The sequence below is a fragment of the Coffea arabica genome, chromosome 7c (genome assembly GCF_036785885.1).
Source record: "Coffea arabica cultivar ET-39 chromosome 7c, Coffea Arabica ET-39 HiFi, whole genome shotgun sequence".
In the NCBI taxonomy this organism is placed as follows: Eukaryota; Viridiplantae; Streptophyta; class Magnoliopsida; order Gentianales; family Rubiaceae; genus Coffea; species Coffea arabica.
In genome coordinates this window covers 39,421,471-39,433,747 of record NC_092322.1, presented here as the reverse complement: position 1 = coordinate 39,433,747, position 12,277 = coordinate 39,421,471, and the positions used below count along the sequence as shown (strand labels likewise).

Genomic DNA, 12,277 nt, shown 5'->3' with positions numbered 1-12,277 from the left:
TCAAGAATCATTATCTATGTCAGGAATGTCTCTTGAACAAATAATCCATAATTTTTAACAGGAGACACAAAGGTCGATTAAAAGGATGAAAGATGGAGGGTGTGAATTGACATCTACATTGAGCAAATTAATTTCTCCAACTTATGAAAAATTGTCCTCACAGACCATCATTGACCTTAAGAAAGATAAGAATGCAATTATCCTGACAAGTGACATGGAGTTGCAAGAGTCCCAAGAAGAAGGATCTAAAGATTTATTTGAAAAAGGAATTGAAGTGCAAGAAATAAGACCCAAATATCAAATCGTTCAAGTGAATGAATCCAGTGAACAATCTCCAAATGTGGTGACATCTTCTCCATTCATTAATCAATATTCTCCTGACTCTTATTTTTCAATTCCTATTAGTGAGATTAACTTTATTATACCGGAAAATTTTGAATTTCATGATAGGAATAAGTTAACAGTGGCGATGGTAAAATATCTTGAACTAGTAAGTGCGTGTGATGGAGGACTGATGAAAATTTAAGATTATTATTGACTTGTTTGGCACCATCTACTAGTCCATGGAAGATCGTAACTCGTGTACTCAAGGATTACTCTATTTACGAGGGCTATCAGGATTATATAGAGGATGAAGCACTGAAACGAACCATAAGATTTTATCCTCCCTGAACAAACATGACAATGTCTAATCAAAGACATTAAAGAAAGACGCTTATTAGGAGGCAATCCAATTTATTTTTGTTGTTTGTTAAGTTCTATTTGATTGTTTCAATATGTTTCTTAGAGTTCTCACAAATTTTTGGTTTAATTTTTTATTTTTGATGAATAGTAGATGTCCCTTCGACATGACGCGCCCCTGTCAACAAGGCGCGTGGTAATGTGCAACTCTCAAGTTCTTCATTAGAAGGGTTCCTACCCTCATAACGTGCCAATGTCAAGTCATCTGGAGAGCTCTTTTTTCGATCCTAGAGCAGACTGACAGACATAACGTGCCCACGTCAACAGGGCATGTGGTAACTTTCAATTCAACTAGGGGTGCAAACGAATCGAGCCGCTCGCGAGCGGCTCGATTCGAGCTCGACTCGAGCTCGAGCTGGTCGAGCCAGAGTCGAGCTCGAGCTCGAGCTCAAAACATTAAGCTCGTTAGGCTCGCGAGCTCGAATATATATATATATATTTTTTTTTTTTATTTTTATTTTTAATAGTAAAATTACATAAATATCCTTAATATTTTATTATTTATTAAGAAAAAATATTATTTTATTTATTTTTTTAAAAATAAAATAATTATTTTTTATTTTTTTCGAGCTCGAGCTCGGCTCGAATCGAGTCGAGCTCGAGCTCGAACTTGAAAATTACCATCTCGTCGAGCTCGAGCTCGAGTTCGAGTTCGATGAAATTAAGTTAAGGCTCGACTCGATAAGGCCAAAGCTCGACTCGGCTCGGCTCGTTTGCATCCCTAAATTCAACGAGTCATTCGCAGAAGGGTTCCTATCATCATGACGTGCCCACGTCGTGTCCTAAGGAAAGGTAAAAAAAAAATTTCCTTTTTTTTCTTTCTTCTTTCTTTCTTTCTTCCATCCGAACTCCACCGCCACCAACCATCAACATATGTCAAGCTCCATAATCATTTGCCCGTCACCCGTAGCTATCTACAGACGTCCTCAATTCTCAGGGAAGTTTCGTTGTCCCTTTTACTTCATCTTTTGATTCTTTATCTTTTACATTGAGGACAATGTAATATTTAGGTGTGGGACAGAGTAGTATATTGAAAAAGTGCAAGTGTAGGCATTTTTTTTAAAAAATTTTTTGTTTGACTTTGTCGAATTTTATCCAATTTTTGCCTATATTTATGCATACTTGTGGTTGTTCATGATAAACGATGGTTAGATATCTCAAATTTTTCTATTGCTAAGATATTACACTCTAAGGCGTTCAATATGACATGGTTAAATTTAAGGATATATCTTTGGTGAATATTTGAGATTTTGTGACTTTTGCATTTTTGGGTTAACTTCTCTAAGTATTTTAAATATTTATCTAGAATTTTTTTTGTGCAAATTGGTTCAACTATTAATCTTAGCTCTCCATGTTTAAAAAATGAAGCGGATTTGTGTGATCTTTAATTTTAATTTGATACTTATTTATGAATAGTATTGCGCTATACTCCGCTAGTATCATTGCCCAGTAATTGGAGGTCTTTATCATAAGTGTCGATTTTGTCGTCAAAAAGTAACGATAGCTATGAATATGTGATTTTTAAGCGATAAGGGCTGAGTAACCGGATTCTTTCATTTGATAAATGTCAGAATTCGCGTCAAAATGTTTAAATGGCTAAGAACTAAGCATTTTCCTTGAAAAAAAAAGTGCTAACAGTAATAAAAAAAAAATTTGTACGAGATTGTGGATAGTTACATTAGCCTGCTGATCCATGAATTTTAATGTTGAGATTTTGCTTAATAGTCGAACCATTTGCTGATGAATGCTGGTTGAATATTTTATATTTTTAGATTAGTTAGTCATAAATTGAAAAAGTTCTTGATCTTGAAAGCTAACTGGAGAGATATTTCTTAGAGATTAGCCAATAATACTTGACATGTATTTTAATTGTATTTTGGTAATAGAAAATTTGAACAATGGCCATTGTTTAAATTTGATTGCTTGATTTGCTGTTCTCAGTTGTGTTACAATTTTGTAATGCCAATTTCCTGCCTGTTATTCAATATCTATCTATATCTTTGTTATATTAAGTGTGGGAGTTTGAGATAGTGCATTTAGCACATTAGATTTTCTAATCTAATTAGATAGGGATTTTAAATCATTTCTGCTGGACAACTTGCCTTTAAAGAATTAAACTTTAGGTTAGACTTGACCGGATAAATCAAAGAAGGATTCTTTTAATGGACACTCACATCTCAAGTCACATACTCACATTTAATACATTATTTATATTTAAACACTTCCCAAATTATTTTCACTTTTGCCGAAAAAAATTCTTTTAACCAGTGTTCTTGGCGCACCTGTTAGCCAAATGGATAAGGGGCCTCTTTAATAAAAATTTTTGTCCATTTGTACAATTCATACAACATTTAATGTAAAAATTTACAATATCGGTGTAAACGTGAATTTTATCTACTCATATAACTAGTTCACGATTTACATCAAAATTATACTAGTTCACACTAGAAGCTATAAAAATTATAACTAAGCACAATTGGACAGAACCAACGGGAAAGGCTCTTGATTCTAGCCAAACCCACAAAGAACAGTATACTTTAAAAACCATTTCAATGAAATTAGCTTCCCTTTGAAAGTATAGATGAAAAATTGAGGGTCTGTTTGGATGAAATTAACTTCTTTTAATCCTTACTTTTTAAGTTGTGCAGTTTAATACTCACAAACAAGTGTGTGGATGTGTTGGAGCCCAAAATTGTATGAAGGATACAATAAGAAAGTTGAGCATTATGTATTCCCATTTTAAAAGTAATAAATATTTCGGAATAAATCAAAATAAAAACCAAGATATATAAAATGGTGTGGAGGGAGTAGGTAAGAATTTGAAACCTGCTAGTTTAAAATTTTTGGGTCAAAATTGAACTCCAAACTCATATGGGTTTTTCGCCATTACAACAAGTTGTTTCTCGGATTTTCTTCCCTGACAACATGATATTCCATTCTTTACTAGGGTGGCTAAAATTGCATACGGAAACTATGGATGATGTTATTTTCTGTGGCTGTTGAGTGGAATGGGAGATTGGCATGTGGGAAGCAACGGTCAACGTAAAAACAGGGGAAATAAGTGTAACGTATATGCACACAATAATATTTTCAGAAAGCGAACCAATCATCTGAAAATTATAAAGAAAATAATAAATTTTCCCAAAAATGGCATTCAATGAAAATATTTTTTCCATGAAATTATTTTACATCCAACCAAACAAACCCAGGACGAGAATTTTGTTGGGAAGTTCTACTTGTAGGACCCATAGTTAGTACAATATGGGACAAGTATAATGCCAAATATTATACATATGTACAGTGCATGAATTTTTTTTCAGAAGTATGATGAACAGTTTGGCATAAAAATACATGGTCGGCGAAATTATGCATATAAATTCGTACGTGAATAGTGCATATATTTGAAAGTTGCCAAACAAAAATAAGGATAAATTTACTATAATTTTCAAGGACTATGCTATGTTTATACCAATTTTAAATTTATATTTATATATGAGATATTAAATTTATTAAAATTTTATCACCTTATTACTTAAATATGTATGTATCTACATTTATTATGATACATATAATTTTTATTTTTTATATAACTCACGAAGTATGTTATTATCCTCATTCAAAATTTAAAATTTGTTGAAAATTTGAAGTATAGTACATTAAAAATTTATTACTTGGTTTACATGGTTAATTGAAAAGTACGAGTATTTCTCAGAGTATTTTTCAAATGTATGAAATACGAAAGTTTTCTTGACTGATAAGTATGGATGTTTATTGTATAATACAAGTATATTTACTAACTTTTCTAATTTGCAAGGATTGATTACAAAATGCACCCTCAATAGTACGTTTATTCTTTCTTGTTTTGCTCATATTATTTAATTGCTGCAACCCACACTCGAAACTTTTTCAATGTTCCAGAATTGAAGAATCATCTCTACAAACTAGGGATGAAATCTAATTTCATCAGTCTTGATGCACTTACTTAATTACATGTCAAGAATGTATACCAAAATAATAAAGATTTTGACACATAGTAGTTCAGATTTGCACAAGGTCAAGATTTTTTTTTTTTTTTGGTTTATAAATTCAGTATCATTTGGCGTGACATGGGATTCTTCTCCAAAATTGATATATCACAAGATTAATGACTCTTTGTATTAGTTATTGATTAAAAAGACTTAATCGTTGAGTAAATGACGAGGTTAGTAGTTTAGATGAAGGATGTGTTTGGCAAAAAATATTCAATTTCGATGTATTTTGGTTAAAAGGACTAAATCAATTAAAATGATAGTTCGAAGACTAACTTAGCGAAAATGTAAATTGAGGATTAAAATAATTTTAGTAAAAAAAAGTTAAAAGGACTAAATAATTTATTTCCCCTCCCCTATTTACTAATTGAAAGTGACTTGGACGCCCAACCAAAAATGAAAAAAATAATGAAAACGGGACTTGGCCAGTTAACAAAAGAACAAAACAGAAAATTTATTCAATTAGGTGGCAATTAATGCATGACAGCATAAAATTTATTGAAAATTATATGACCTCTGTTGAATTTTAGCAACCGTTGTATGGAAAAAATTTTAGCAATTTATTTTATGAGAAAGAACTACAAACTTCCACTCAGAAAATCCCTACTTTCAACCACTCTTGCTATAAGAATAAAAAATGAAGTTTAATCAGCACCAAATATCGTAAGAGGTGATTCTGATTCTTGAAACTTTTGCTGGCTGTCTAATCATGTTTTTTAATCAACTAATTTTGAAAGAGAATGGCCAACCGGTGTAGACCCTAAACTTTGGACATAAAATAAACACCCAATGTTTTCTCTTTAGGCTTAACCATTAAGAATAGCATACATGACACAAAACTCATACATGCCGTAGGATAAATTGTCAAATTAATAAGGTGGAATGCATATTAACATCATAAGTACATGATTTGAATTTCAATCCCACCTTACTGTAAGAAGAAATTCAGACTTGCAACATACAATTTGTGAATAGATCAACATGTCTTCCCAGAATTATTTCAAGAAGAGATGCTAATAAAAGCCATGACAAGTCTACACAACAAATTCTAGCACTTGGTTCCTTGCAATTTTAAGTAAGGAGAAGTGAGTTGACACTTGACACCAGTATTATTCTCTTCTCTAGGTGTTTATGAAATTATTATAGCAGGTTGATCTAGTAACTAGGAAGATCACCCATGATATAAGGATTAATAGCTCCAAAATAGTAGTAAACTTTGACAGTAAAGAAACAATAAGAAATGCTACATATTTTTCTAATATCCAAGAGTCACTCTTCAGATAGATTCTTCGGAAGCCAGAGAAGGCAAACATGGGCTGAAATGACTGGAAACTGCTCTCGAATCAAGAAACTCTAAGACTAGTCCAGTTTCTACACATCTAGGCACCTTATATTGACCAATAGAAGCCCCTCTAGAGACAGCAAGCTCCACAAGGTCCTGAAATGTACCATTCTTTAACAGACGAATTTCCAGTGGTGCAATTGCTCCGTGTGCTCGATATCGCTTGTATGTTAAGCTGAATGAGTTCTCAACTATTTGGCAGCAACGGCTGATAACCTCATCACTCTGTGCATTCTTGTCCGAGTCCCCAACTGACAACTCCCAATAGATAACATAATGCCCTGGAGCTATCTTTTTACTTGCATGACTCGTATAATCAACCAAGCTTACACTGTATTCTTGGAGCATTTGGGATGCATTATCCATAGCCATTTGTAGCTCAACCTCATCTGTTTTATCCCCTTCAATGCTCAATAGCACACCTTTCCTCCTCAAGAACTTGAATTTTGGTGCCGAATTATGAAATCCTGTTGCTCTAAGTATATCGCCCATTTGATACCTGTACAATCCGGCATGTGTAGTAGTCACGACTTCATAGTCCTTGCCAACTTCTACATCCACAAGATTAATAAGGTCAGGAGTTGTAACAGTACTATTACCGATGTCCATCTTGGAAGAATGATGTTCCTGCCGTATAAATTCGAAATAGGCTAAGTTTGGCATGAAAGTAAATGACACGTCTTCTGGTTTGGATATGGGGTTGAGGTTAATTCCGAAGCAACACTCAGAGGATGCATACTTGGCAGTTGCAATGGGTAGCCCGCGGCTGTAATAATCGAGTGAGGGAGCATATTGGATCATTGAACCAGTGATTATAGTACCGAGATACTTTGCATTAGGCCAAATTCTTTGAATAATTCCTTCCCAATTCTCTCCAGAGCACTCAATGGTTAAAAAATCTGCGAGTTCTGGATCGGATTTCATGATTCGAGCCATGCATTCTCGAAGTGGCTCGTAAGTTATTTTGGGATTGAGTGATCCAACTCTAATGTCAAGAACCAAATCTTGCCAATTGAGTTCAAAAAACTTAATGACTCGAAGTAGAGCTGAAGCCGAGGAAGCACCAACCCGGTTGATTTGCTTGTGTTGATAAAGCCCACACAGCAATTGGACGTACATGCTTTGGACATAATCGGTGCACAAGACACTTTCATAGGGGCTTGTATATTGGGTGTATGGATCACGTCTTTGGTTCTTGAAGTGTTCACTTCTGTAGTACTTATTAAGGGCTGTTAGTATCATCTGTCCTCCTGGGGTCCTTATCTCTGGCCATGAAAAGTAGAAATACAGCCCTTTTCCCCTGTTCAAATCTGGAACATAGCTGTTTCATGGTAGAATGAATAAATAAATAAATACATATATATATATGTATACACACACATACATACATACATGCATACATATATACACATGACTGGCATTTCTAAGGACTTTAATGGATTAATTTGTCTTACACGTTCATGACTGGTATCTCAAGACTTGATAGAACCTGACGACGATTCCATTCTTCTTCGGGCATAGGGATCAGTTTTCTTTTACCTGATGTCGTCCCAGAGCTGCCAAAGTTAAAAATTTGTGGCTAAGTACAAAAAAAATTCCTGAAGGTTCTTAACTTAAACAAGCTTGTTCACCTAATGCTATTAATTTATGTATTTTTCTGGTGGTCTAGGTATTCATAATCAATTATGAAAATTTTGTTTATTAGCAGTCTTTTAAAGAAACTGGTCTGCATATCAAATATTGGGAAAAAAATTTCTTGAAGAACATATGGTGTTAAGTGTATACATGTAACAAAAGTCACCTGAGCAAAAAGTCAGAAACAGGTAGAGCAGTCAAGATTGCGGAACGATCACCGTTTTCCATACGCTGAATTTCAGGCCGAATATCCTCGTAAGTGATACATGGAACTTTGGATGTAAATGTCTTAGTGTCAGTTGCACCATCAAGATTGAATCGTTGTAGATACTCAGTTTCACCATTCTGTTTTAGTATATCTGCCAAGACCCCATCTTCTGGACTTCACCAGCATTTTTGGTCATCTCTTCAATGAACTCTAGAGCCTTCGTATTCCAATCAGTTTCCATAATGACTTGAGCAATGTTAAAGAAAAGGATGGATTGTGGGATGTAGATGTAGTTTGGGAATATGTGTGTGTGTGTGTCTGCAGAGAGAGAGAGAGAGATGTGCACTCAAACCTGAATAAGAAAGAATGACTGAACTAAAATGTTAGAAATTTAGGACGAAAAGTTTGTTAGATAGTCAGCCTTATCCTAATACCATGACCAAAAATGGTCCTCCGAAAAAAATAAGGAAAAGAAAAAATGTGATTCTCACTCGGGTCCCTCATTATTTAATGAGTAAATTACTAATAACTTTCATTCCTCTATGGTTTCATGTAAATTGTGAATTTAATGGGGAATAGTTTATATAACGTCATTCATTGAAATACCATCAGTGCACGACTTAACCACTTGTACAAAACTATAGAGTGCATATTAAGTGTAATTAGGGATTTAGTATAATCAATTAATAATTTGTAATAGTACACATATATAATTATTAGTATAATTGATAATATCAATTATATTACATATATTAATATACATTATATAATACATATAACTAATAATATCATTATCATAAATTTGTAACTAATTAAATTATATATTATATATATAATTATATACATATATTTTATATATTTGTTTTTTTAAAAGCGGGTGGCGGGGCGGGGGATATTTATATATATTTATATATTTATTTTTTCCCCCCGTTTCTAAGCGGGGGGAATTAGTCCCCCGTAGGGCGGGTGCCCGCGTTGCCATCCTTAAGCCTAATAATCATAACTGATTATACATTTCATTCATTTTCACTTTTTATAAAATCACAGGAGGTTGTATGCTCTTTTGAAATCTTAAGAGGTCATCTGACATTATACAAAATTACAGGAGTTTATATGTAATTTATCCTTATTTAATTTGTTCAATCCACTCTCTGAACTTTTCGAGTTTTTCAGAATTGAACAATCACCCAAAATATGCACAAATGAAATCCGATTTCATCATTTTGGATGGACATGCTTACATGTTTACACAAATAATAAAGAAATCACCAGATACTCATTCAATGGATTAAAAGAATCAAATTGGCTAAAAATTGATAATTTAGAGACTAACCTAGGCAAAAATATTAATTTAAAGACTAAACCTATCCTAGTAAAAATGTAAAACCACCTGTTTGGTTGATGAGTTTTGCCTACCTTGATGGGTATAGCTAGTGTGTTGATACACATATATGATGTTTGGTATGCTTATATGTATTTATCACCATGAAAAAAAAATCCATAACTAGGTAATCGCATTATAGACCAAATTAGGCAGTATCAATCCATCATCAAATTTGAGGGTGCAATATTAAAGAAAAAGTAGAAAAAGGAAACCGCGGCAAGACTGCCAGCAAAATTGCAAATACCAATTTAATCTCTCTTTCTTAGTCCCCAATGATACTAGGAAGAAATAAATAGTTCGGGTTACAAGGTTTTTCTAATTTTCTGGTTTGACCCTTAGAGTTTTTGAAAACTATTAATACACCTAGAAATATTTTATAACTCAATATCACAGTCATAAATTGTAGTTTATTCTTGAAATATGCCCCTAAACTTAATTCTAAACTTGTAGAATATACATCAAACTATATAATTGCTATTTGATTAATTTATTGGTTGTTTTTTCTTGTTAAATAGCTTGAAGCATCAAACATTTTATAAATATACATATTTTTCTTGATTTTAACGTGCTTTTAGGTATTTTATATGGAATTTTGATTTAAAGTAAAATCTATTATTGACATAATCTAGTTTTTTGTATTGATATGACCAGTCAAGACCCTTTAACCCATGATCATTGAACTCGTTTGAATCGTTATCCGGTTCAAATTTTAAAACATAGGGTAAAACATCTTGGGGCGTCGGGAAGGGGGAGGCGATGGTCCAGCCGGATGTACGTCGAACAATGCCCCATCTTGTGAGACGGCTCTTGGGGCATTAAACGCGTACCCTAGGATGTTAAAAGGCCATATAAGAAGGAAACCAAGTAAAGATTAAGAGATCATTTTCGCTAGGAAACTATTAAGTATGGCAAGGAAACAGTTAAGGAAGTGATGGGAAGAGACTTGATCAAAAGAAATTATCTTAACTTCATAAAGAAACAAAAAAAAAAAGGAAAAAGAAAAGGCAAGTAAAGAGATTAAGAGTCTGAGAGCCGTTTGGGATTGCGATAGTTTATTGAATAGTACTTTTCTAGTAAAGTTTTTAATAAAAATATTTGTCAATTGTTTAAGTGATTTTAAATATATTGTTTAAAAATATAATTGAATAAGTACTTATTGTATTAGGTAATGTATAATTTGATAGTTTTTAAAAGTATTTATTTCTTTATTTGGTTCTTAATATAGGATAAAATGATTAAATTTGATATTTTATTTTTTAAATTATAAAATCTACTTTAAAAATACCAAATTTGAACTTTTGCTAAAAATGCTTTTAACATCAAAAAGTTTACTCCTAATTTATGAGATAATATTTATCAAACACTTCAAAAGTATTTTTTTTTTTTATCAAAAGCTCTTTCAACAGCTAAAAGTACTTTTTTTTTAATCAAAAGTACTGTAACCCCAAACTAGACTTGAAACAAGTAGGAATCATGGACTAACGGGTGTGGTGGCGATGTTAAGAGTCGGATATACGGTTAGGATGCTTTTATTTGCTATTAAAGCTCCCCGCCTCGCCACCCTATCCCACCCCCACAAAGCTTTGATATTGTTGTAACATATCTATACAAACATTGAATTAACCCCAATTTTTTTAGATAACATATATTTTCTACAGATATTAATTATATTTAATTATTAAATATTCAAATCCTCTAGGGACTTACGCCACGCATCCGGGCTTATGCCCCTGTATTAAGAACCTAAAAAATGCACAACGCCTCGCATAATGCCTCTACCTTTTCAAGCTGTTGAGCCAACTTAAAATTGTAGATGACGATGGATATGGAGGATGATAATGAATGTGCAAAATAGCAGTGATGCTATGCACGTTGAAGCCTTTTTCGATGAGGAAGACTACATTGAAGCTATTTTAATATAGTAAAGGCAAAGATCTCCATTACTTTGAGAATGCTCGGTTTGGATTAGATATTTTTGGAGGTATTTTTGAAAAATTTTACTGTAACAGTGTATATAAAAAACTTTTACTATAAATATTTTTTGAAATATTTGATATATTGTATGGATGAAATTTTTTTGAATTTTTTTTTTTATGTATTACTGTAACATTATATATGAAAATTTTATTTTTCAAAAAATGACCAATCCAAACAAATTAGGACTATTATCCTTATGAGAGGTAGAGTGTGGCAATAGTTGCAAAAGAGTAATTATGAGGGGAATGGTAGGAAAAGGAAAGGAGTGAAATTAGAGTTATTTAATTTTTTTTTCGGCTTGATTTTTTAGGAGGGAAAGAGAGAGGGAGGATCTAGTTGTTTTCTTTTTTAAAAAATTTTGATTTCCATCCAAAAGTGGATAAAAAGGAAAAGGAACGAAATGAAATTATTTTTAATTTTTTAACATATTAATTCACCACCCTTCCCCCCCCCCTCTCTCTCTCTCTTCAAGCCACCTTTCATTCTTTACAAATTTATTCCAAGTAAGATGAAAGGAAACCACTTTCCTTTCTTTTTCTTTTTCACCTACACCCTTGCCTTTTCTTTTCCTTCCTTTCCTCCAAATAACACTTAAATTTGTTATGAAAACAAAATTGTTTGGATTGTACATTATTTACACCTTATTTACACATATTAACTTATTTACATTATCAATATATTTTTAATCATTTTTTATCTCACATATATTATATTAAAAATATTATAATATTTTTTTTACAAATTTATCTTAAATAATCTACTTTCGAATCTAAACACGAGAATGAAAGGGAGAAGGACGAAAAATTTATTATAAAGTCATGAAGATGGAATATTGGGAAAACATTGGAAGCCGCTGTTTTCACTAGTACTTCTCGGAATAATCGTCCGTCCTGCAAACATTGATGGTTAACAGGGGACTCGGGGCACGGACGGTTCTGCAACCGTCCCTGCCAATTGTAGTC

At 32.8% G+C, this 12,277-nt stretch overlaps 1 pseudogene; it reads right to left on the bottom strand.

Moving 5' to 3' along the window:
- Positions 1-5,804: 5,804 nt before the first annotated feature.
- LOC113698315 (probable indole-3-acetic acid-amido synthetase GH3.1) lies at positions 5,805-8,317 on the bottom strand (annotated as a pseudogene).
- Positions 8,318-12,277: the final 3,960 nt, after the last annotated feature.